The 27,312-nt window shown below is 47.0% G+C and overlaps 1 long non-coding RNA gene across 1 annotated transcript; it reads right to left on the bottom strand.

Annotated features, from left to right (window-relative positions):
• Nucleotides 1-229: 229 nt before the first annotated feature.
• LOC136363169 (uncharacterized) lies at nucleotides 230-26,830 on the bottom strand. The gene is made up of 3 exons (XR_010743911.1): nucleotides 26,776-26,830; nucleotides 4,052-4,210; nucleotides 230-340 (listed from the first exon to the last, which is right to left on the bottom strand). It is a non-coding gene; the product is annotated as an uncharacterized lncRNA (long non-coding RNA).
• Between the last annotated feature and the right edge of the window lie 482 nt (nucleotides 26,831-27,312).

Genomic DNA, 27,312 nt, shown 5'->3' with positions numbered 1-27,312 from the left:
TAGAGCTGCTTGCCGTGGCTTCAGCACACAAAAGGCATTATCAGGATCCAGGCTGAACAATGTCTTTATGCAAACACTCACCTGCTGTCTCCCTTGTTGCTACATTATTTCTGAGCACATGTTGATATCTCAGATGGTAATCCCATCTCAGGCGTAGACATGAGACAGTTTCTAAAGCAGCCTGGACTTAGTGTTGACACAAATTAGATGTTCCAATGCCTACCCAAGCATGCACATTTCTCTTCTCACTCTGAAGAAGCTTGTGGCGACTCAGCCATGACTCGAGGTGCAAGTGCCAGGGAAATGCAGGTCCTCTGGGGTGCTGGTTCCTCAGTCCTGACTAGAAAAGAAAAAAACAACAAAACAAACCACACTTAAAAAACTTATTTATGGTCAGACTTTGCTTAGACGTTTTCAGAAAGTCCCTCTCATACTGGGGCTGAATTTTTACATTTGGAGCAGCGCAAGGTTGTATTCTCTGAACGATTTCCTTTGCCAGTGATGCTTTGGGCCACTCTTCTCTCTGCAAGCCATGAAGTCAACCACTGCATCTCTCTGTGAGGGAGGAGCATCCCCCATTTTTCAGCCAGGCTTTCCTCCCTGCTAGAAAGATCCTTGTGGCTCATGGACTGCTTATTCCCAAACAGGAGGTGGGAAACGATGGGAGCAGGGTACAGCCTGCTCACACCCAGGCTGTCTCCAAAAGCTGAGAGGTGTGGCACTGCTCCCTGTGGGGACAGAGGTGGCACCTTCTGTTTGCTGGTTTGCTTTAGCATGGCCATTGCCTGCCTGTGAGGGTTGCACGATGTCCAAGGGGGTCTCTGCTGGCCCGTGGAGCTTCCTGGGGAGATGGCTTGCCCAAAATATCCAACACCCCAAGCCTGGTCTCACAGGATAGCTGCACGTGGCCCATGTGGCCTGCCCGTGCTCCAGCACACTCTCCTCACTGTCACCATTACAGATGGCAAGAGCCAAGCCTACAGCTGCTCTCGGTCCACATCCAGCCAGCAAATCCTTCCCGCCAGCAGGAGAAAATCCAGAGCGTGTATTCCTTGAAATCATACTTCAAGGAATGGCACAGGCACGGGATTTGGTAGGAGAACCAGCCTGTCAGAGGGGAAGGGGACAAGGACACGGCAGCAGGCGCTGGGCAGAGCGCTGGGCCAGGCTCTTGGGCGGCAGCAGTGCCGTGGGCGCAGGGCAGGGGCTCGAAGGCAGCTCTGTCCCTGCCTGCCCCCGCGCCGCTCTCACCAGTCCTTGCCCCGCTGGCCCACTGTCCCTCTGTCCCGCTGGCTGCCAGCAAATTCGAGGTGCTCTGTGCTGGGGGCTGGCACAGCTGCCGGAGCAGAGAGCTCCCGGCTGAGTGCTGAGCCCCGGGCAGCCTGTGCCGGGTCCGGGGGAGCCGAGCCCACGCCACCTCCGGGAGAGCCAAGCTGCACAACCACTCGCTGCTTTTCCAGTTTTCCATTCTTTTCTCATTTTCCTGTCGCCCCTCCTGATGAGCCCCAAGTCCCTACGTGCCGAAGCAGGGTGAGAAGAGTGACACGGTTTTTCCAAAGCCCCCGGCGAGTCGTGGGACCCGCGGCCCAGGGCTCCGCCAGCTCCAGCCCCGGCAGGCCGGCCAGGCAGCGGCTCCCCCAGAGACGGCGAGAACAATACGGAATACCAGATCCGCCGCAGGAATGCGGGAGATACCGTGGCGGGGGGCCCTGAGAGTCTGGGCAGCATTTTGCTCACGGCTTGGCCGCAGCCCAGGGGATGTCACTCGGGCCGCGCTGTCGCCGGCGGCGGTGGCGGGGGATGCGCTGGGATGCGCGGGGGATGCGCGGGGATGCGGGGGGATGCGCAGGGATGAGCCGGGCCCCCCCGGGTGCCGGACACCAGATGGCAGCCGGACACCGCCGCACGGCCCCGGAGAGCCCGGGCCCTGCTCGGCAGGCTCCTAATGAATCACATCTGCGGATCCCGCCCGGGGAGGCAGGGCCGCGGATGCGGCTCCGCGCGGGGGTTTCACCACGCTCCGAGCCGCGTCACCCGTGTACGTGCAGCACCACACTGCTGCTGCTTCGCCACAAACCCACACCCAACAGCGGCCAAAACCTCTGCCCGGGGCTGCGCTGGCCTCCAAAGAGAGGAGCGGGCAGAAGATGAGCGGGGCTGGCAGCACTGCTGGGCATCGCAACTCGGGGCTTCACCCAAGGCTGCGATGCCCCCCTCCCTCCTGCGGGCGCCCCGGTCACCCTGGGCCGCTCGGGTGACTGAAACCAGGGTCTGCACCCACCGCTGCCAGGGCCTGACACGCCAATTAGAGAGTCATTACTCTGTTGAGTAACATTTTCCCTCAATGACTTAGGAACTTTAACCCAATTTTGAAATGTAGGGGAGGCTAAGTGGGATTACCTTAGCTCAACTGCTCGTGTCATAAGCCCTTGAGAAGTGGGACTGGAGGTTTTATTCCTCCATAAACCTTTTGTTGGCTCACAAAATCCTTGTGGTTTTTTTTTTTTTTTTTTTTTTTTTTTTTTTTTTTTTTTTTTTTTTTCTTAGCTCAGACACCAGGAGGGGGAGTTTTCAACTTCCAAAAATAAATCAAAGACACCACGATGCCTGCAGGGTATTTGTTTCTCCATAGGAACGTGAACCTGGTGGTTTAGTTTAAGGGAGGCTAAGCTAACTTTCACATTTTCTACATTCCTCCTTTTCCTGATAGATCAAGATCGACAGGTTTGAACTGTTGTTTTAATGAAAACCTACTACTCCTGAGAGGGTTTCCTGCTTTAAAAAGATGGTATTTCAGAGCTACAAAATTCCAGACAATCTGACTTGCTATCACCTTCGTCAGGTCCCATAACCTCCTTGTGCCTCTGCTGGACATTGATGAAAGAGGGGTGATGTTTACCCATTAAGAAAGCACAGAGACATCTGCAAACCAGTAAACTGTCCCTAAAAAGAGGACTCTTTGAGTGATACCCTGAACCTGTGTTCACCAGGTGCAAATCAGAGATTGCTGAGTGAGGCCTGGAGAGCACCACTTACACCAGGGCACGACCAGAACACCCTGGCAGCAACCCCTGCCAGCCCCTTGCACTGTCACCTCCAGCTCCTCCACCTTTATTCCTGATTCCCTGGCAGCCAGAAAAATCTCCTTGGAGCTCTTGGGTAACAACCACTAATTGAAACAGCCTTTAGCCTCTAAATTAGCTGGAGTTAAATCACCACATAGCTACCCCTAAAGTTTCATGGAAATTAGGCCAGCACTCCAGCCAAGCCATCTTTTGTCATCTCTTCAAGCTGCTGAATCAATCCCAGGTAGGTTTTCCCCTTCCCTGTGCATGTGGAGCCCTGGGGTAAATCTAAACATGACCAATCTCAACAGTGCATCTCTGGAGAGTTTTCAGAGTTAAGCTCTGCATCTGAGAGCAAGTTTGGGGGTAGGTGCAAATCCCTTCTTGAAGGTTCAAGTGTTTGTTTTAAAGTCACAAGTACAACAGGACTCCCTGAATAAATTTTTGATCCAGGAAACTGAACTTCAACTCCCAATTTTGTTAATTCTGTGATCCAAAATGTTTTGTTTGCTTTTCTTTCCTTCCTTGACTTTTAAAGGCAATTAGGATTTTCCAACTGTTCTAACAATTTAGAAGCTCTAATATATAAAAACACTTTCTTGTGTTACAAAAGTTTCTCCAAATTGTAAAATGCATTACAAAGGGGAGGAAGCCAGCCCCATGTACACTGTTTGGGCTGCTCTTCTGGCAGAAAATGACCACTGGCAGCGTTCAAGGCACGGAAAAAGGACTTATCACCCAGATCCTTCAAACAGTCAAAACCGCCTTAGCTGGGCAAACTGGTCCTGATTTCTCAGAACTATTCCCTGGAGGTACAGGTCTGCTGACGTCAAGCCTGCTGTGATTATTACAGAGCTCACAGCCCTTCAAACATTCTATCTTCAAGCCCCAGTCCAGCCCACTGCACAGAGAAGCTCTTCAAAAGTTTCTGATAGGGACGGCTGGGACATGGGAATGTTGAGGGCTCTTGATGCCTCCCCACTCACCTGCTCCAACTGTGCAGCCAAGGGTTTTAGGGATCTTTGAAATTCACACTTCATGAAGCCAGTTGCTCTCTTGCTCGACTCAGAAATCCTCCTGGAACATTGCTGCTTCCTGTCTGAGCTCCTCTTTTAAAGCCAGGTTTTCTGCCTGCTATCTGAAGCCTATAAAAAAGGAGAGGAGAGCAAAGCTCAGGAAAGCACTTACCTGACATGTAGAAGCTCACAGGTGCAACAGGAAGGAATGCAGATGATGCAGATGCCCATCAGGAAAATGGGAAAGGCATTAATGATTTTCAAAGCTAGACTCTCACTTGTTATTTCTCTCTGGCTATGATTTTTGAAAGACTTGAGGATTCCTTTTATCAGGGAATGTTCCCTGAAAAGTTCTTGCTTTTTTTTTTTTTTTTTTTTTTTTTTTTTTTTTTTTTTTAATCCCTTTGCATTTCGGGTACATGAGGCACTTCATAAGTTGCTCCCTGAGTACCGCTCAAGGACAGGAGTAATTAGGATTTTGGAGGATGCTGAGGTTTATCAGCTTGCTGGAGGAGCTGGAGCAGAGCCAGCAGCTGTGATGAAGCAGCCTTGTGCCTGTGGTGGGATGGCATATCCCTGCCCCACAGAGCTGCCAGGGAGCTGCTTCCTCTTGGATGCAGAGCTGCACATGGGCTCATTTTCTGCTTCCCCCTGTTCTGCAGTGCAGACATCCCTCGGGGTCCCAAAACTGCAGGATGAAAAACTCATCCTTCCTTCTGGCCTGGATCCCGGACAGACATGTGCACATGCTTAGTGCTGAGCATGTGAGTAGCAACACTGATCTCCATGGAGCAATCCACATGCTTGAGCCTCTGCACATTTGGGAGCAGGGGAGAGGAGGACACTGGGTTCTCTGGTTGCCTGTTTTACATACCACTCCAGGGGATCCCACCCAAAAGAGAGCCGCGCAGCAGGATGGCGCTGAGCTATACAGCTATTTTTATTTCCATCTCTTGTGGCCTTGCTGAGACCTGCTATGAATTATCTGGGATATCACACCCCAGACGAGTCCAAACAACAGGTCTTGCTGCAGACTGTCTGTGTTGAGAGGGGTGATTTAGTTACTGCTTCCCCCCACCCCGTCTTCTTCCTTATTCCCACTAGTGACACATTGGCTGCAGAGAAAACTTATTCATGCTCTAGAAATGTAACATTTACTCAAAACAATTTTTATTTGGCTTGGCTTTCTCCCAGTGCCATAAAGTGATAGCCAACCTCAAGTGCTTACATAGACAACATGTGCATCTGAGTCATATTTATGATCCCCATTATAAAAAGACACAACCTTGTTGTTTGGTGCAATAGGATGGGACTGAAGGCATCAGCACGTCTTGAGCATAGCCTGTCTCTGGAATCTGCAGAAATTTGCCCTGCTCCAAATTTAGAACTTGTGGGTGGGAGCTCGGTCAGGAGCCAACTTTTTATACCATTACATCACAGGAATTGAGGGCTTCATGCCAAGGATCCAAGGAAATTAATAAAGAGCAGAGGCTGTCCAGCTGTTTGAATTTAAAGTCATGGCAGAGAGGTAATTATTAATAAATACGGCTTTATTCAGAACGTCGTAATCTCACCGCTTAAATTGAACATATCCCCTCTCTTTACTGCAGCTTACTGTTCTGTTAGGACTTGCAAAGACAATAGGAAGGAATTACCTTCTGTAAGAGGGAGGCCCAGGGAAGCTGGGATCCCTCTCACAGAGGCCGTGCTCCAGTGATGGCTCTCCAGCTGAGCACTGCTCCGAGCGTTTGCCAGGGCATCATCCCGGCTGCAGGAGGGGGCTGGAACGTGGCGTGCATTCCTCCACTAAAACACACAAGGTCCCCAATGGACAGGGATCAAAGCCATAGACAGCTAATTAGAAGAGAAATTCAATTTGTTTGACCTCCCTGTGCTGGGGCAGCCAGTGCAAGCTCAAATGTCACAGCCTCCAGAGAGCTGATGGTAAAGCACGTGGCTGCTTACCAAGAGGCACAGAGTGACCTGAGCAACCTTCCATCCTGTTTGGGATGCACTGTGTGTGCCCATAGCCCCAGCAGGGCTTGGCCCTGGGTGCAGAGTGTGGCTGGGGCTTGGGGAAGGGTCGTGCTGGTGCTGGGAGGGGGCCACTTCCCCGTGCCCCCCCAGACCGTGGAGCCCAGGTCTGCCACACGCCGCTTTTGGCACCTCAAAGGCACAGAGCACACCACAGGCACCTCCCCAGCTCCAGCCTGCAGCCCCCAGCAGGACAAGCTCTGCAGGAAAACACCTGGCTCTGCACACAGAAAGGGGTCAGGGGTCCCAGTGCTCAGTCTGCATGCCAAGGGCTGAACACAGGCTTGTCATGAAACACACAGCCAGGAGAATACAGCAGTGTCTGTGGGAATGGGGCTCCCCTGATGCTCAAACCACAGAAATGTTGGTATGCAGCCTCAGAGATTTACAGCTTATACTCTCCTCAAGGGTATGCAAAAGCTATGAATAATTAAAAATATGGCTCTGGGTTCTCTAGGAAGTTCCCCATTTCCATTTTACAGATAAACAAGCTGAGGTAGAAAGCAACTGAAAGCTGCTTTGGTGGAATGATACAGTCAGCAAACTGAACATTAGAGTTCCCTGGGAGATGCTCCTGCACCCACAGATACCTCATCGTGCTTGCACATGTATTTCTTGCAGCAGCACATACCAAACAGCTTTATGCATCCGTGCCTCACGAGGAGCCAGCACAGCAAAAACCAGGACCTGCAGCTTCCAATAGCCCCTGCTTTCGTCTAAGTACACACACACATAAAATATTTCAAAAAATTGGTTTAAAAACCATAAACAGCTGGTTAAATTTTTTTTAAATATTCCCTTCACAATGGGGTCACAGGGTGACAACTTCCACAATGGAAAGAAGACAATCACTGATAGATATAAAAAGCAGAAATCAAGTCAGTTCAACTCAGTGATCTTAGAATCATAGGATAGTTTAGGTTGCAAAGATCTCTAAGTCATTCCTCACCTCTTAAATATGGTGTTTCCACCTGCAACACAGGCATGGACTTGCAGGGAGTGTTTTACAAGAAGTCAGGCTGCTCTAGATCCAACAGGATCTACTGCTGGATAAGCCTCTGATATTTTACCTCGAAAAATACGATGCCAACCACTCATTCCTGCCAGAGAACCTGCAGAGACATCCTGGCCCCTGATCAAGTATACAGTGCTATGTATTTTTTCTCCCAGTGTGTAGCTGTTCATGCTGGACTGTGTATTTTATGTTTTTGTGAACAGCTGTGAACATCTAAAGATTAAAAACCTCAGGTTTATTAAACATCCCACTTATGGTCAAGAGATGCCCTCCTGTAACTCATGACTCACGCAGAGAAGCTGGAACACTGCAGTGGGTGAGGAGAGCCTTTGGATGCTGCTTCCCTGTGAGAAAGGAGCTTTCTGGGTTCTTTCTGGGAACCTGGAGTTGGCCTGGCTCCTTGGAGCTGCCTTGTGCATATTGAGAGCATCTTACATGACTCTGAAGCACTTCCCCATCTCAACAATGGCACGAGGAGACTTTGAGGAGAGATAAAAAAGGGTTTTCCTCAACTGCTTAAAATACTCTAATACAGGACTGGAAAGGATGAATGGACTTCAGTGACTGGATAACTTGCAGAGAAATTTTTTTAAAAAAATATTATTGGGGCAGAAAACACCCCAAAAAGTATCACCAGATATTTCCCAGAGCAAAAAGGCAAAAGAGTTTTTATTTCCAACATGAGAGCCCCTGGAAGGTCCAGGCTGAAGAGTGAAGTCGCCATTTTACCTGCAGTATTATGCCGTTTGGTACTCCAAAGCTTTTTGGTGTGTGGTCCCCTTGCATGAGAGAGTCTGCAATGGCAATGCCACTGCTCCTTCCATGTGTGGATAAAGGTGGAAGAAAAAAGTCAGCAAAATGAGCAGTCCTAAGGGTACCTTTATCCACCCCAGAAGCTGGGAATGCCTACCTGTCAGAGCCAGGCAGGGGATGCCCATTGTCCCTAGCCCTTCCTTTCAGATTTCAGAGGACAGTAACCTCACTTGCTGGAGCACTGCATTAGACAAACAATAGTTATTAGCCAGCGATTCTATGGAAATAGCTGAAATGCTTCCAAACTATAGCCCAACAGATTTCTAACCCATGGCCAATCTCCAACTCTCATCCCACTGAAGTCAGAAGCAATCCCTCCTGCACCATCTACAATTCTTAGAAATGCAGTGAGCATTTAAAATTTTGGAGACCTTGCCTGTTCTTATAACAGGGCAAGAGTCAGATTTACAAAATGCTACTCATGCTGCTTAGAAACTTCCTTCCCAGAAGCCCCCTTGTTTCCAGCAGACAATCCCTTATTTTACTACTAGTTCTAGATGCAGCCAAGCATCATCCTATTCAAAAGTCATCTTCCAAAGTGGTAGCAATAAACACATTTGGCCAGCTAATTCACCTTCCGCAGTCATGGAGCTGGACTTACAACCTGCTTTATCTCCCAGCAGTGTAGCTTGTGAAACTAACTCCAACTGGTAGCAGAGAAATATATAAAACATGGAGAAGGGTTTTATGAGAAGGTGAGTTTGTGGCTTCGTATTTTGACTTGTTTCCATGTGATTCTTGAAAGTCTCAAACCCTGGAATTAAGGAACCTTGGTTGCGCCTGATTTTCCAGCAGTTTCTTTGAAAGATGAGTCATTTGGAAAGCACGGGAAGTATCAGAGTAATTGCTTTGATGTCTTTTATAGAAATTCGGGATGGATTTGAAAGAAATGAGGGAAGTGCTGTTATTTCCTCTTGGAATGGCAGCCTGACATGACTGGTGCTGTTACACAACGGGGCGAGCAAACAGCAGTGCACATGCGAGCCCGGCAGCGGCCGAGGAGCTGGTCCCCCTAATCAAGTTTAGATCTGGATGCTGATGGACTCAGCAAACAAACACTCGTGTTTATTATAACAGAATGAACAGAATGTACCGCAGAGAATATGACTCACTTTTCCATAGGACGCCTGTCTGTTCTCCGGGTTTGGATAAGGAAATGTTGCACCTCTCACTTGCAGTTGGTTTTACGAAGCTTTAATGAGCATGTCCCAGCGAGCTGTCGTCCTGCCACATAAAACCTGATTCATTTGCCTTTGTGCAAACAAGCGTGGCTTTTGACAGGGCACCCTGCACTGGGCCCTACTAAATCAGCCAGCCAGACTCACTCACAGGTGGTTTGAGTCTGGAGTGCTTTCTGGAACTAAAATATGCAGCCAGCCCCAGCAGCGTGTCGGCTGTTTTCCCTTGGGTGACAGGCTGTCCTGCTGCATCCAAAGTACCCCTCCTCCTCCTCCTCCTCCTCCTCCTCCTCCTCCTCCTCGGGACAGAGCCTGCCTTTTAAACTGGGCCTTTAAAACCACGGCTTGCCGTAAGAAAAGGGTTTGTTGAAAGCAGAGCTCGGGGAAAAGGCCAATGAAGAAATGATCACATTTTTATTTTAATGCATGTAAACTCAACAAAATAGCTGCCTGTTAACTCACAGGAAATTCTGATCAAAGTAGGTGTCCTTACAAGACCCTCCTGCAAGAAATTCAAATGAAGGGAAGGGGAGGGAAAGGGATTTTTAAGTAAACAAGTGAGAAGAGCCAGGGAAAACAAGAGCAATAAGCAGAGTCTCAGGTGGCTGACTTGGCAGAGCGGGGCGTGAAGGAAGGAAGAGGCTGTGGGACAGCGAGCTGCTGGCGTTTACAGTAGTCAAGAAGTCTCCAGAGTTTGTGACTTTAACCACAAGTTGCTTAACAATACTGTATGATCCTTCTCCTTTGCATCCAGCCCCAGCCACGCCGGTAAATCCGTCTCCGAGACAAGAGGAGGGATGCAGGTGCAGGGCAGTGGTGTTGGACACAGGAGGAGGAGGACTGGCAGAAGGGCTCTTTCACTGCCCCCTGAAATTACAGGAGTCGTGGTGAGAAAAGACAGCTCTTGGCTCAGGTCTCAGTCCCTGGATAGGAGAAGGCTGGTGAGTAACAAGTTTGGGCTTGAGGGGCTGCCCTGTGATGGAGGCAGGGCCACTTACAGCTAGAAAGAAATTTTCCCCCCCTGAAGTCAGTGAAGGCCTTCCAGTGCCAGAAGAGAGTCATGAGAGAAGAGAGATGTTGTGTTTGTCCCTTCCCAGCAACGGATGCAGGACAGCAGCGGATCCACCAGCGAAGGAGTGAATGTGAACTGGCACTCCAGAGACCAGCTGGTTGCTGTGGCTTTATACCAGGCATTGAAAGTTACTGTGAAAGGCACCCTTGATTCATGTTTGTGATGGAGATTTACCTTAGCTAAGACTTTGCAAATTATAAAACCATTTCAGATTAAGAAGTGAAATATTCCCCAGGCTGAAGACTGCTCAGGTTATGTATCACATCCCTATGGGAATTTGCAAGGATCTGCAAATACATCGGTTTAAAGCTACCAGCTGCAATAGTGGAGAAACTGACTGAATGAAGAAAAGCAAACCCTAAAATAGTTACCATTAACCCCAGGAGGGCTGGGGGTGTGTTGAGCTGTGGTTTTCTGTGCTCGGTAGCGATGTGTCATCATAAAGAGCCTGCATTTAACAGCAGAACAATGCTGTGCATGGTGTCACTTTCCCAGGGGCTCACTGTGCAACAGCTTCTCCAAACTGCTCCGTTTCCACTGCTGAAGCAGCTCATTTTAAAAAAAAATCCTCATACAGCTGGGAATTATAAAACTCGGCAAGAGCCTGTGATGCCAAGGACCTTTATTTGGAGGCACACCTCCGTTCCTAGTGCTTTGGAAGCTGGTCTCTTCCAAAAATCTTTCTATAGATGCTAAAGCAAAGATGGATCTGGCCACAATCCATTCAGCATGAGTGATTATATCTTAAAGAGATATTCCCTCTCTTTAAAAATTCCAATTCTTCTTAAAAATCCTAACCCATCTTTGTGATGGGTTAAAAAAAAACAACCCATCACAAAAGAAACAAGCCTTGTGCCTAGCCTATGTCAGTGTCTTAGCTGTATAGATTTAAACATTCCATTGTAAGCTAAGATTATCTTGCCTCTTGCCCACTGAGACATGTGGGTTTGGCTTTATAAGGCTCCATAACTGGCCTGCTTGAACCTTGTCCAGCAAGTTTTCATCTAAATTGATTAGGACTTGGAACGTATTTTCTTGGACAAATTGTGTTCTAATGAATAGAACACTCCCTCACAGCTGTCCTGCCAGAAAGCCAAGATTTTTTCTGTCTAAAAATCATCCCAAAGTGACCCTTAGATAAAGTTCAGAATCCATTTTCATTTTTTTAATTAAGAAAAGGTTTGCTTAATTCCATTCCATACATTTCAGAGCTAGGCAGCTGACACACAATTCCCCCTAAACATTTTATTTTAAAGAATTTGGTTGTGATGTCAGGTCTGCCACAGACAATACATTTCTAAACACACTGTTTACATTAAATACAAAACACGAGGATGGTTTCAGCAGGAGGAGAAGCCTCTCTCATCCCTGAACCTGTAGATGGCACATAGAGCAAACTCAAGGTCCGCTCTATTCCCCACACGATAAATTTAAACATTAATGATGACAAACAGGAAATATCACTATTAAGCCTCACCCAAGCACCAGAGATTTCCACAGTGCCCTTCTCCAGGGACAAGGCTCTCCAAGAGACCCCTCCTCACCCTCAGTAAGTAGTTTCAGGAGCTCACCTTCAAGTCCAAGAGTAGACTGGCTGGGAATTCCTGCCATTAATTATTGCTGGCCAAATGAAGACAGCGCTTCCCCTGGCCACTCCGGGATAAAAGCTGTCCCAGTTAGGATGAATGTAACTTTTCTCTTAGCATTTTGCTCCATAGTTGTTCTCCCAGTTGTCCCAGCCTGAAACCTCAGTAAATGCTTGTGTTATGATTAGCCCATCTGGAATTTTTATTCTACGACCACTCTCATGGTAGACAAGGAGGATTTCATTCAATCCAGAATACCCAGGGGACATCCATGGTTACATCATATTCCTTATCTTCTAGCAAGAGTATTTCTAGGAACCAGGAGTACAATTTGAGACAAGATCAAATCCTTTCTAGTCTTGCAAATGATTGTTTTAACCGATGTGGAAATAATGTGTCTTCACCATGTTTTCAGGACTTAACTGACACGTGGCACTCAGAAATTAAATATGTATGCAGGAATTGAAAAGAACCAGCCTTTCAAGAAACACGACTTCCCAAGTCTTTAAACATTGGTTATATCTTTAACATGACAGGAAACTGAGGCAAAGCCACTTCTCAATCTTGAATGGAATTTCATGACTACCAGCCATGCTCAGAGAAGAAAAGTGAATAATGAGAAATTGCTCTGCTACAAAAGAAGTGAGCATCATGGTACTGCTTGTGGAAAATGGGCCATAAAAACACAGGACACTCTGAGCTTCAGAAATTCACCTGGAGAAGATGATAGCTGCTCCTGTTATTCTCCAGTGCCTTTACTGAAGGTTGGTTCAGTCACATCAACATGATTAGTCAATATGCATCATTAGATAGCAAGAACTTACTTAATCTTATGGACAGATTCAGAAAAATATCATGCACCTCTTCTAGAGTCCATGTCATCTTTGGCTGTAGGTGAAGAAAACTGGGTACATCTGCAGCCATTAATTGGAGCCCCATTTAAAAAAAAAAAAATTCTGTGTGCTCTTAAAACATTAGACCTAAATATAATGACAGGGAATGAACACAAAGAAGATTTGCTAACACTTTATCACACTGTATTCTGCAGCCTGCTATTGTCTGGAGATGTGGTTATAATGGGCAGATTATACAGCAGTAAACCCTCCTGAAAGCATAGACAGCAAATATGACATAATCTTGCTCGGAGCAATTATCTTTAAACACAAGAACAGCTTCAGTGCCCAGTGGAGAGCAGCAAGCAAAGTTATGGGCCCAAGGCGAAACAATGACCAACTGTCAAGAAACATCCTCGTTAGCCTTTGTTAGAGTTTGCCTTTTTAAAGTCATTGTGCAGCATAATTAAGTTGGTAACATGCAGATGAGAAAGTGGAAAAAAATGTGAAGACATAGGGAGATGAAATGCTAGAGCACTGAAAGATGTCACCTCCTCTGCGAGATGTTTATATTGTGAAATAAAAAGAGAAGAAAGAACAAGTCATTTCAGGATATGTCTGGAATGAGAGATAAGAAGATTACCATCTTCTGGTACTCTCCCACAAAACCTCTATTGGCATTCTACATCACATGGGCTGAGTACAAACACAAAGCAAGAGGGCAGTTATGGAGAACAGACAAGAAGAACTGCAGCCTAAGAAATGAGATTTCAAGACATGAGATTTCAAGATCCCGAACTTGATCCACATGTTCCCTGAAATGGCAGCAACAAGAGCTGAAGGCTTGATCAGACCTCAGTTGTCGGAGAATGACTAACTTGGAGATCACAGATGCACAGTGGGATGAGAAAGCAGAAGAGGGAGCAGAACTTGAGTCAACCCTTGTGATCACCCTCTGGTGCCTCCTGTGTGCTACCAAGCTGATCACAGGCTTTAGGTCTTTTTTGGTTGTGTTCTAGCTTGTTGAACACGCTCAGCTCCTCTCACCATTTATCTGTTTTGTAGTGTGGGATGTGTGAGTGGGTTTATGACATTATTTAAAGCTTTTAAGCAGAGACAGACAAAAACATTCAGACAGAGACAGCAAACACTTTCTTGAGTTGAAAGGGAGATTTCAGGCCAGATCCCAGTTATCATGTCCAGGTTAAGTTCCGCTTGCACCATTTCCAGATTTGGGCTATCCTGGGGAGTGGCTGAGAGTTTCTTGTTCTGTGCTGACCCACAGGTGGCATAAGGCCAGACGAAGCCAGACTTGTGCTGCCTGCTCCCCACTGAGAAAGCAGGGGCTGCCCAGATGGCTGGTGACAGGAAGGGACAACAGGCATCCACTGCTACTGTCCCCCGGCTTGGAGCCCAGCAGGCTGAAGTTCCAAAACTCACAGGAGCATTTTCTGCCTTCATCTCTGCTAAGAGCTGCTTCAGTGTGCAGGGAAGCACAGGTACGGAAAAGGAGAAAGCAGAGAGCTGCTCCAGGGATTTGTGCAGCAAGCAGAGGGCTCTGCCCTGGCTTGTGCTCCTGACGTGACTCAAAGGCTGGCATGGAGTGGCCCCCCTTGTACAGACAGACAGGCAGGAGACTCTGGCAGCAAGACCAGGCATTGCATTCCCTTTAACTCTTACAGACCCAGCAATCAATCAGCACCCAGGAGTCCCGTGGATTGCCAAAATCCCGGAGCAGCCCTGGCTCAGGTTGGATTTCCACTCTGCTTAAACGACTTCTGCCCCAGGACTAAAAAAATACCCAACTCCCAAAAACCAGGTGATGAACACCAGATACACCAGATACAAGCTCCTGGTAGGTGGTGTTTGCAGGAGATGTCCTTGCTGATGGACTGCACATTTGGACCTCTGTGGAGATGTATCTCCCTCTGGATGGAGGGAGACAATCATTACAGGAGAGGCACAATACAGCACGGTACAGAATGAGCCAAAATGCCAGTGCTAAGCAAAAAACAGAGACCCAAACAGAGATGGGAATGGAGTAGAAAAGCTCAGAATTATGGACAAATTAATGAACCCGCAGTATTGGAAATGGGAACAAGCTGTCAGACCTTTAACTCTTACATGCAGCAACAAAAATATCGTAATGTCTGGTGATTTGGATGGAAATAGAGTTATGTAACCCTGATATTGTTCACAGTGATTTCATTAAGATCCTGTCAGCACGGTCAAGCCTAATTAACCTGGTATTTAGCCTTTTATAGGAGTCAGTTATAAAAATGTGCCCTGCACTAAACCCCAGCATTCTAGAAATGGTCCCAGTACTAGAAGGGTCACCTTTTTGGCACGGTGGGCTCTTGAGACCATCCCACTAAGGTGCTAAGATATCTAAGATATCTGAAAAGTTTACAAGTTCATGCTGCATTCCTTGCCTACACAGTCCTCTCCTTGCAGTTTTGTGGGAATCTGGGGTGTCTGAGGAATGCAAAGTCAAGCCTCCTGGAGGCATCCCATCACCGAAATTATTTCACAGAGAATTAATCTCCAATCCTGACACTTCTTGTCGTGTGAGATTCAAATCTCTGCCTTTCCATTCAAATGCTCATTACAGCTCAGCAAAGGCAAAGACTAGACAATGGACTTGCACCACTTGTGAACATTTTGGTTTCTGAGCTGGACAGTGACAGAAGCAGTTCACTATGTGGAGGGACAGGCTCCTCTGGATGTCAGCAAGAGCCTAGGGGTAGAGCATGCCACAGACCTCAGCTGCTGCCATGTACAGCCCTATTCACTGGGGCCACAGCACCTCTAGCACTACCTCCTGCAGCTGTGGGACATGCCTTTCTCCTTGCCTTGTGGCAGCAAGCACACAGCAGCCTGGAGTCACCAGTGAAATCAGTTAGGTCTCCAGTGGGCTCTGTCCGAGGGTATTACAGATAAAATCCAAATAGAGGCTGAAAAATGAATATAAATGAGAGCAACGACCAACACTCCCAGAAAATCCCATTTTCTGCAACTGTTATTGCTTCATCAGTGACAGGAAAGAGCAGTGTTCTAAAATAGAAGTTCGCTTAATTGAATTTCCCTTAAGGCACAGAAAATAAGCTTCCATGAAGTGGTATCAATTGTTCAACAATAACATGTTCTCCCAGCTGAAAACTGGGTTAGGAATTTGTATTGTATTTTCACAAAACATAATTCCTAGCACAGTTTTTTTTCCTCTTCCTTCAGATAACCAGGCAGATTCCACCTCAGTGATCACTGAGTTCAGCTATGTGGGTCAGTCAATGCATAACCACTGTTCAGCTTCTCCACACTCCTACTTAACACAGCCTGCTGGATCCACCACGGGCCTTTGGAGGCACAAAGCCACAAAAGGACCTCTTTGCTTAAACACTTTTGTATTTAAGGGTTTTTTTTTTGTAAGCACCTCTGCATCTTTATCCTCTGTGCTGGGGTGTGAGGTTCACGACTGTGAAAAGCCCAGGTGAGGTCAGCTGCACACAGGACCCACGTCCTTGTCCCTCCTGTGTTAGAGAACTGTACACCTCAGGGTGCTGAAAAAGACAAAGGAACACTCAAAAGCTGCAGAGCAATGAGGACTCGTCCCTTTTTCTGTTAATACAGAAAGTCTTAACAACCAACACTAGCATATTTATGTGTGAAATATTATTTTTCTGAAAGTTTGTCATAAATGTGGCTCAGAACACAGGGATGGTCATGCTTTCCAAGTCTGTGTAGCAGGAAGAATATTTCCTGGGGAATAAGGTCAAAATATTAGCATTCAACTGAATCAGTATGGGCCAAATTAATGAAGTTACTGCTCCATCACAGACTTCCATACATGAAACCTGAGAAAGCGGTTGTATCAACAGCACATCAATCCATGGCACTGGTCAGCAGGACAGAAAACCCAACCTCCTGTTTCAAAGTTTCATTCAGCTTTGGCATAGAAAGGTTAACTGTTGTTTAACAATGCTTCTGAACAGATAATGTTAATTAAATGTTTGCATTCAAATCTTATTACACAGTGCAATAAATTTACTTTCTATAGAAACACTGATCATTCGGCACGGAGCAGAAAGCTGGGGGGGGACAGACCCTAATGAGTAATAGTTCAATCCCGTGGATCCTTTTAAAACTAAAGGCAAGGAGGGGAGAATGTCTGCCCTCTCCAGACTCTGTGTGTGTCCGCTCCTAAGTTTCTTCTTCTCCTCCGGGGGTTTGCAAAATTATGTGTTTAAATATTCATTATCCTTCTACTCTAATACTGCTTAAAACTCCTTTTTCAAGCCCAAGGATGACATAGCCAGCGGATGAAAATGATATTCTGTAAAAGCAGAGTCTTGTAGCACCGCTGGGTAAGTCAAATGCCCCGATGTGAAGGAAAGCAGCTAAATCATCCATCCAGATGGGAAAGGTTGACAGTCCCTTAACCAGCGCAGCTCTGCAATACAGAGAGGTGTGCAATTTGGCTTTGTTAAGCAGACATCGTGGAACTATTTATTCTGTCCTCAAGCTGAGCAGGAAGTTTATTAAGCTGGCCAGTGGCTGGACATATCACCTGGCTGCTGTGTTTCCTCTCGGAATGCGGAGTTGGACGGGCCCTTTCTGCACTGACGTCATGCTCTGCCATGAGGAGGATTTCTCCGAGCCTAAGACCTATTCCTCTGACCCCAGGAGCACACTGGATGTTGTGCATCCAATTCCTGACAGGAATGCTTCATTTTGCTCTTGAGCAACCATTTCTGAGCAAGCCAGGAGCAGAATCCAGCTTTTCTTGGCTGAAAGAATTGGGATGTCCCAAAATGGGGCTTTTTAAACAGATGAGTGAAAAAGCAGAGAGCCCAAAGGACCATCGCTCTCCAAAGAAAATCATACAAATCAACAAGGAAAATTCCTCTCCGTAGTCAGGCTTTCTATGATGGTCAAACAGCTGTGTGCTGTTGGGCTTAGCCCTGCTCCAGCAGAGCCCTGAGTATCCGCTCCACTGTCCCAGCAGGGTCCTGGGGGACACGGCGAGGTCCCGGGGCTGCCTTTGGCAGAGGCTGAGCAAATGCACTCTGAGCGTGGCCCAGATCTCCTGTGGGATGCTGCCTCGGTGGGACAACTGCTCCATGCACATCCCTTCCTGCCACCTCAGCACACCATCACCCTGCCTCCCCTGGGCTGGGTCTTCCCTTCTGCTTTTTGCTGAGCTGTGGCTTCCTGCCCTGCCAAAGTGGTGGCTTGCAGCCCGCACAGCTGCTGGGGACACCCTCGTGCTGCCACCCACTGCTCTGGCAGGCTGGAAAGCTGCAAAGGTGGCACTGATTCCCGCGCAGGACAGCTCTTACTTTTCCCAGGCCCAGCATGTTCGTGGAGTGCTGGACAATGGCTGGGAGCACAGCATTATACCCACCTGGAGGCCCAGGGAGGAGAATGGGGGTGATGACCCCAAGCTTTTCAGACTTCATGTGGTGAGCCACCAAGTTCCCCTGCAAATGCATCAGAGAGAACGAGGGAGTCTCTGTTCTGTAGTCTCTCTTTTCTGTGCAGTGAGCTGAGCATGACCATCCCCTCCTCATCAACACGGGCTGTGGGGCAGAACTGATTTTCCCCCACTTTATTCACCCTCCAGAAATAACTGACAGGTCGGTATCAATCCCAAATAATTTCCCTTTACCCTGATGAGAGTTTTCTCTTCAGAGCAAATACTGTTGTTTTCAGGCTGCTCTTAAAGCCTCCCAACATGCATGTAAAATTTTGCTGCATTTAGCCAATGGACATCTTTTCAAAGTGATAATTAAAAAGATGACTTGTTTTCAGCTAAAATAGTACAAAATACACTAGGTACTTTGTCCAAAGAATCCCTCCCAGATTTGCAGCAGGCCAACTGGATTCATAAACTGTTCACAGGCAAGTAATCAAAGAGATTTAAAATAGGAAACATTTTCTCCTCTGTTTTCCAAAATCAGATGGCAGATAACACATCAGCAATGTTGTATTTATATGTATTTCTATTACATATATAAATGTGTAATTTATACAAATGTATAAAGGCCCTCCCCTGGCACTTTCTAGCAGCCTGCAGAAGATCCTTTAAAAGGTAGGCATTTTTTGAAATAAGGATAGGGACAAACTCAACCAAAGCACACCAATATTTTTGGCTTGTTCTGAACAGAGAAACTTTAACAGCTATGAATATTTCCAGGAGGCTGGATATCTCTTGAGATGGAGCATTACATTTTTCACTTGCAGCTTACCATGGCAAACCCCAGTGTCTGTACAGGCACGTGAACCCAGGGGCCACCCCTCAACAGCCCTTCGTGGCCTGATGCTGTTGTAATTATTCCTTCTGTTCCTGCACCCTGCCTGCTTGGCCTTGCATTTCACTGAACCTCAGAGTGACCTCCAAAACACAGGTCCAGGGGGTGCCACTGAGCCCAGCCTCCTGCTGGAAGCAGGGCTACCAAAACACCAGAGCAGAGCCACAGGTTCAGCTGCTGTCCCAGTCACCGCCAGGAAGTTTTGGCATAAAACCCACAGCAATATTCAAGCTTCAGCCCTGCCTGAACTGGTGAGCACTCCAAGGACCACTTGAGTCTGCAGTCCTGACAGCGGTCAGCAGTTCCCTCCTCTGGAGAAAACAGTGTGGAGTGAAGGTCCTCAGCTACACAGAAAGTGGGTATTGCTTCACCAAGCCGGACAATGTTATGAATTTTTATAAACTGTAAAAGCAACCAGATTCCAAGCTTTGAAGTGGGGAGAAAAGCTAACTCTATGCTATAATGACATTCTATTTGGACTTCTTTTCCCATACACTAGAGCTGGGGTTGAAAGCACTTACTACAAAGCATAGAGGAACTTTAAGCATGCTCTTATTTAAACTAGCCTCCATCACTCTTACTCGAAATAAATACACAACAGAGATAAAGCTCTAGTGTAACCAGCCAGCGCTTTCTAAATTGCTGTCCTGTCTGCTCCCTTTCCAGAGGATTAACGTTCACCTGTATGGACATTTAACCTGTGCTGGCAGGAGGGGGCTTGGGAGAGTGAGGCTGCCTAGGACACTGCTCCTGATGTGTCCACTCAGGCCCTGAGGCTCCCCACTGAAGAGCAGGCAGAACTAATACCTGTTACATGAACACTTCTCAGCAGGTTCCTCATGCAGCTGCAACCAGAGAGGACACCCCTGAGCAGCCTTCTGGACAGGCCAGGTGCAGAGGAACAGACTTGTGACTGTGTGATGCCTTCATTTTGCTCTGGAGTTTCTTGCCATTAGTCATAAGTCCTACGCATTCCATTCACTTGCATGGTGAAAAGGCTTTTAGAGCAAAAAAAAAATAAAAATTCAGATACTTTCTGCAAGTTCATTGAAGTTCAGTAAGCTGTTTTATCTCAGTGGTAGGAACATGTCCACTTCAGCTGGAAAACTTCCTGGCAGAGTGCGGGTCTTTAAAAGAGGAGTCAATACTTGTCAACCATGCAGGAAGCTTGAGAGCTCCTCTCTCAGCAAAGCCTCCTCAACACTCACTGTGCCTTTGCACATGCCTGCAACTACATGCCCCAGAATAATATCCCAGTTTAAAAAGTTTTGGGTTTTTTTGTTTGGGTTTTTTTTTTTTTTTTTTTTTTTTTTTCAGAGTTTGAACTTTGGTTTTGTTTTGAAACCTTCCCCTTTTTTCCTGACTAATGCAGCTCATAAAGGAACACCTCCCTCAGGCCAAAAGCACGGAAGATGCTTGTGATGATCTGCCAGGATTTTAACAAGGGTGTCCTCAGCACCTCAGAGCTGCACATCCATGGAATGTGGCCCATATTAATAATACTTTAACTGCTCTCAACACGCTCAGAGACAGCCTTGATGCCAACCCACAGGTTCCCAGGGGCAGAATGACAGCATCCACACGGGCTATTAACCTGAAAGACAAACGTTTGCATTTTTTGTTAATCCCCTCAAGTACTCAGTATTTCAGAACCTCTTTCCTCATATTTGCCCTCACTAGACCACGGAATTACTTATTTTAGACTGAAGGAGGCCAGTCATGTGCTGGCATTAATTGTGAGATCTGTCACTTGTTTATGACTATAGCACTGTTGGTGCAAAGACAGCGGACTAGATTTACAGCTGAAGGGCTTTGCCAAGGAAATTGCTCAGACACATGCACAACCTCACCGAGAAAGAGCCTTTGGGGGATGTAGGTGTGAGTTATTCACACCGTGCCTGGGGAGCATCCCTCTGCACAGGAGCCAGCCCGGGAGGGGTGGACCCTGCCTGTGCTCCCTGTCCCTCCCCTGGGGACAGCCAAGGAGCAGAGCAGCCCTTCCTGCAGTGTGACAGAGGTGTCAGCTGCTTTCAGAATTCTGTGCTGACAGTCCAGCTGCAGGAGCGCGGGTGACCACTGCAGAAAGGGGGCCAAGGCTTTGTCTTTCCTACGGTAGATGCCACTATGGCATCGGGAGAGATCAAGAACCTCTTGATTTGCTCATACCCTTTTGAATTACTTCATCAGAAGGAATATTACAGGCAGCAGGGATCTAAGAGAGTCACGTAGCCAGGGCGATTTTATGCTGCTCTTATTGGAAGATGTTGCAACGAGATACTCCGTGCGTTGTTTACATTTCCAAAGTGACGAAACCAGAGCACAGAACAAATGAAATTAAACCCTGGGCTGCTTCGTGTAGTTTCTACACCTTGGCAAATCAAGGTCAAAACAAAACCCCAAAATGTCTCCACGTCATTTTCTCCCCTCTCACAAGGGGGTACAGAAGGGTTTTTAGGGGCTGTTAAAGGATGAACTTTTAGCATCACTTCCTCATCTCCAGTTTGTTAAGAGAACACGGTGGCGACCCCCCTTGTGCCTGGACAGGAGAGCTGTCATAGGAAGGTGAAGAAAATACCAGCAGCGCAGAGAGAAAGAACAGCAAGAAAGCAAGTTTAGTGTTACAGACTTTGTTGCCAAGTGGAGGCAGATCTTTTCTGGTTGACATGACACAGGCTTTACTCTTGGGCTAGGTGTGCTGTGCAGGAAAGAGCTGGGATCCCCCCCAGCTGCTCCACTGCTCTGGTCTGGTTAATCTCTACCAGAAAGACACTTGCCAAACCTCTCCCTCTTCCAACCATCATAAGTATCAAGGTTAAAGATCAAAATCCAAAAACAAAACATGTTGAAAGGCTTGTCTTCTCTGCAAGTGAGAAGAAAGTATGTCTAGCTCTCCAGACTGCATGCTTTTCAGTGTGGGCATGCTGCATTATCAGAGTTTACACCACAGCTTTCAGCAGGGCATCACACCACACGGTGCACACCAGCCACTCTCTAACCCTGAAAGGCAGGAATAAATGAACCCTGTCTGTATTTCACTGAGCAGAAGAGCGAAGAACTAGAGAAATTTAGGGATTTGTGCAGGATCATATAGAACCAACAGCACTGTGAAGGAAACATCTGACCAAAATAATGTGGATGCATAGGAAGAAGTCCAAATTCCACAATTTGTCTGATTCTCATGGGATCACAGGCCCTAACATTTCACCAGGTCAAGCAAGTCGTGGTCTGCTCAAGGAGATACATTCCTTTTTTATCATGTAACCACTGTGTGACCCTGACAAGAAGTTCAGAGGGTTCTTTTCTCTAATGTGTGCTCTTACTGCCTTCCTTAAGGGGAAGGAAAAAAGGGAAACAAGACCCAGGTAAGCATACAACAACAAAGCAATTCCCCCAACGTCACTTCATTCCACTTGCAAACAGCACCAGTACATTCCTGCCCAGGTACATGTGTTTGTTATATACTCTGTAGAGGTATATACTTCACACATATTTTCTGTTCTGGAATAATAATAATCTACATTCAGGGCACAGCCCAAGCAAGAACCTCACATTAGAAGACAATTATCTTGCTGCAGTCATGCATCAAGAAGCAGCTACTCTAGCATGGACTGGGAGTGTCCCATCTAGGAAAAGGAAATCAGAGCCTGGAATTGAAGATGCCATGGGGCAGACACCTGGTCCCAGAAGGACCTTTAGTCCCCCCTGTCACCACAGAGCTGTTCTCCCCTATGAACTACACTTCCCTTTCTTGGCCGTGAAGGGGGAGTGAGGGAGATGCAAGGGCTAGTCTTGCTTTTGGCTCTAGGAGCATTGCAAGATGCAAACCATGTTTGTTGAGCAGTACTGAAGAAAAATAAACTAGGCATCCCACAAAGTCATCCAGCATGTCTATTCACACTCCTAGTGAGTGGCAGTTTCCACCTTTTGCAGCCAGTGGCATCAGCAGATGTTATGGATTTAGCAATCCAATATTTCAGTGAAGGGCAAACAAATTATAGTGAACAAATGGTCTTGAAATCTGAACTCAGAGATATTTTCTTATAACTCAAAACTTGACAGGGTGTGCTTACAGATCTAGCAGGAAACTTCCATCAAACTTTGGAGGAGCTTATGGGAAGTGCAGTCCTCTCATCTGCAGCAGACATCCTTCTTGGGAGATTCATTCTTCTTAAGCAGAAAACATTTTAGCCATTTAAAACCCCCTCAACTTTAAAGCTAGCAGGCATTCCGACACTGCATGCAGAAGGCTGGATTTTCACTCATTCCCCAGGAGGCTTGAAGACTGCAGCCAAGCACATGAGGATGCCAGAACGATGCCTCCTACAGACTTGCAGGAAGCATTCTAGCTTTTGAAAACCTGAGAGGACCTTTGGTCCAAAGCTTTGCAATGTGGAGTTCCCAGAAATGGCAACATGCAAAGAAAAAAAAGCACCAAGCCCTGGAGAGCTAACCTTATTAATAATCTGCTTCTCCCTACTTAAAGTTGGTTGGGATAGAAATACTGAATCTCCAACCCAGGAAATTATGAGTGTGAAGCTGTCATGCCCAAATAAGCATGGCAGAGCTCCCAGTGACTTCACACAGTCAGCACTCAATTTACAGAAGTTGGAGCTGGATTTTCGAGTGTCGTCAACCAAACCTCCAAATCCAGATCCTGAGGTACCTTCAAAGCCTAGACACCAACCCTGTGCCTACTGCCATGGGCATGGACACATCAGCATTGAAAGGATGGAATGCTGCTCTCAGTCCACTTGGGTGACAAAGTGCACACTCACTGGAGAGGTCAGAGACTGAGAGCCTGCTCTGCACTTTTATTGTGCTCGAGTAGGAGACATGGGTGGATGGAGAACTGACTGCTGCCAATAGAAACATTGTTTCTTATTCACAGGGACATGCAGCAGCAAAACCAAAATTACTCAAAACAAATAGTACTGAAATTACTGAGGTCAAGGACAGTGGAGCCAAGAACACCCAAGAAGGGTGGGATACAGGTACCTTACATCATCCTGACATTTAAAAGGACTTTTAAGGGTTTAACTCTCCTGGTCTCCTGAAGAGAGTCAGCGGTGTGAGAAAAACCTCTCCTTTGCTCTTCTGGAGCTCTTTGAAAGGGACAGCCAGTGTCTCTGGTGACAGACGGACTTTTCCTGCAGAGGAGGGCTCCGGCAGCTGAAGCTGCCACACAGCAGCTGCAAGTGCAGCCACCACAGCAAAGGAGTGGGGCTCCTCCACCCATCAGAGCGCTGCAGTAATTGGACTTTTTGGCTTTGTAGTGGCTGTAACTGTGTGAGCCACAGCTGCTGACCCAGACCACGGAGGGCTCCTCAGTTTGCCCAAGAGCAGCTTTGCCTGGTACAGTGACAGCACAGCTCACACCGTGGAAGTGCAGTGTGTGCAGAAGGGCACCAACAAGTTCCTAACTACCCAAGCAACACATACTTGGGTGGCTTGGATAGTTAGGAGCCCATCAAGGTCCCCAAACCACCCCCTTTTGGGCTCTGAACCTCAGTGGGCCCAGCCTGGTGAGCACAGCTATTCCCCTAACTCCCATTTGCTGCAAAGCAAAGCAAAGCTTACACAAAGCCAGCTAGTTCAGAATCCCAGATTAGAAAGTGTCACCAGTTAATGTCACCTGATGGCATTGTTTAGCTAGGGATTTTTTTTTTTTTTTAAACTGCATGTTTATAGCACTCGTTTTGATAGAATAATCACAGCACTTAGTGTTGGCTTTCATCTCCCTCATGTGACTCACCCCTTCCATTTTCCAGGGCTCAGCTGTGATTGCTGGAGTGGTTCAGCTATCTGCGCTGGTGCTACAGACTGGCCTGTGCCACCAGGCTCAGATCTGGAGCAGAAGTGCTGGGAGTCGGTGGGAGCTCAGATCAGGAGGGTTTAATCACCCTGCCCAGGGGGGACTGGCTCTTATCTCTGCAGCTGGCTCTGCTGCCTGTCTGCTGACTGCAAAGGGACACGGGCAATCTGGGGCTTGAAAGGTAGACTTGGCTTCAGTCTCATCTCTAAATATGTGTAGTCAGAGATATCTTTATTTTACAGATGCATATTGTTCTAAATATATATATATATATTAAGAGTTACTTTTGATTATACATCCACATAAATACACAAAGGTTTCGTAAGCTTCCCCTCTCAAACAATGAGGGGAAAATACCTTGTTTTGGACATTCCAAAAATCCCCACAGGAGTTTGGAAGAAATATCCCTGCCTCCCCACTCAAAAGCATCTAGAGAGTCCTTGAGGAGGCATTCCCAGGTGCCAGGGGCAGGGCAGGGCAGAGGCAACCAGAGCTGCCCTGGCTCAGCCCTGGCATGGAGGAGCCCAGGGGGTGACAAAGCGGCTGTGCCCCCTGGCCCAAATAACGAGGTGGGTGGATCAGCAGCTGCATTGAGCAACGTAAAGGTGGTGGGGAAATAATTTCTGGTTCCTGTAGGGTTTCAACATTTTACATATTTTTTCATAAGCCAGTATAAAACCTCTTGGCTTTTTCCAACAGCATTAGGAGCATAGATAAACATGCAGATTTCCATCAACACTCCTTGAGCTCACTTTCTTGCCAGTTTTCAGGAAAAACTGCCCATGCACGACTTGCCAATTTTTGTGGAATTTTGGCTCAAATAATTTTTAACTACTTAATACAGATCGCATTTATTATCACCATCAGTGGAAAATATTATCTTCCCAGATTTCTTGTATAGTAAGCAGTGGGAATAAAATTAATTCACTCTGCAGTTATACAAATATGTAAATCCATTACAAATACAGCATTGAATGCATTTTCTCGAATTCCTATGCTGTTTGCAGCTTTGTTTCTGGCAGCACCAATATCCTTCTGCCGATGATTGGATTGCCCTTCAGCCTCAGAATAATTCCTGGGCTAAACCTATTGATTAATGCTCTTGTGACATACTAACTCATATTGCATTAGGGAACTGTTTTTATTGCTGGAGTCCATTTGTCCCTTGTATGTGCACACATTTGGAGTTCACATTTGATGCATCTCTCAAGCTGTCCTAGAGTTTGGTGATATCCATCACCCCACGGCAGCTCCAGCTCTCCTGCTAAATTCCGTTAAGCACTAGAGGTCAGTCAACTGCATCAGAAACATAAAGCAATTTACTGAAGTATACATTTAATGAGGCTTCAGGGAGGGAAAGGATGACATGTACAAGTTACAGTTTTAGAAATCGGACCTAAACGTGTAGTGGATAAAATCTAAACTATGATGAGTCTCTGACAAATCCTCAGCATTAACCCCATGCCAGGATTCCATCAGCAGACTGTATGACCTACTTAGGTCTTAGCTGTAGGTTACCACGCACTTTCTCTTTAGATAGAACCAAACCCCAAAGAAATATGACAAATACCTCAAATACCCAAAAGATGTTTGTGAACTCAAATTCTGTTGCTGCTGCTGCTGAGCTTTCTCACAGTTGTGCACAAGGAGATAGGAGTTCAGTTTTCCTGCAGGGAAGCTGGTTCCCACCCCAAAAACCTGTGTGACTTTTGCTAGGCACCAACCACTGTGAGGAACAAATTCAGAAAAGCAGAGACCCTGATGACAGTGCCAGCAGAACGAAACAGAGCCCCAGGTGACTCCAGTGCTCACAGAAACCCAACCCTGCCTGCTTCCGCAACTGGGATGTACCTCCAGTAAAATCCAGCACGGGCCTTTGTGGGCACCTCTGTCCCTGCAGCCGGTGATTAGGGAGCCAAACAGGACCAATGTAAGAGTGAGACCCTCAGTGTGCCCAGCCAGAGTAGAGGTGCTGATCAGTGGAACAGAAAACACACAGAGCTCAAAATGGGAACGTTTCAGCTGTGTCAGAGCTCCTCTCACCTTACCAGCTGTACCATTAATGCAGCCTTGTTGCAGGTGTTCATCTACACTATCCCCTCCACCCTCTGTTTTAACTAAAGGTGGTATCTCTAACTTGCTCCAAGTGGAGACCAGGCTGGGAAAAGTACAGGCTCCCTGGATCCCTCCTAATGATGAGAGTGACCACTCCACTTGCTCAGATCCAGTGCTGTCCGACTGCTTACACCACCTTCCTTTGAACATATCCTCTGTCCCCCACTGTCCACAGCCTCCTTACTGGAGGTTGGAGCACTGCACTAACCGGGCAGGAAGACATGCTCCAACTGCAGTGGTGAAGCAGCAGCTGAGGATTAGGGAAAAAAAAAAAAAAACAAACCAGCCAGAGACTGCAAAAATACAAATGACTCAAGGCACCAGTAGGGTTTCGCATACCTCTCCCTGGGCTGTTGTGTCACTTAACTGTTGTGCAATTCGTGCTGACTGCAGTTGTTGGGAAAGGTAAGAGAACCAAACAATAGAAGCGACCTTAAGGAAATCTAATTTAGGGAAGGGAATTGC

The sequence above is a fragment of the Sylvia atricapilla genome, chromosome 6 (genome assembly GCF_009819655.1).
Source record: "Sylvia atricapilla isolate bSylAtr1 chromosome 6, bSylAtr1.pri, whole genome shotgun sequence".
Classification (NCBI taxonomy): Eukaryota; Metazoa; Chordata; class Aves; order Passeriformes; family Sylviidae; genus Sylvia; species Sylvia atricapilla.
The sequence above is the reverse complement of the archived record's forward strand: the minus strand, read 5'-3'. Positions and strand labels throughout refer to the sequence as shown.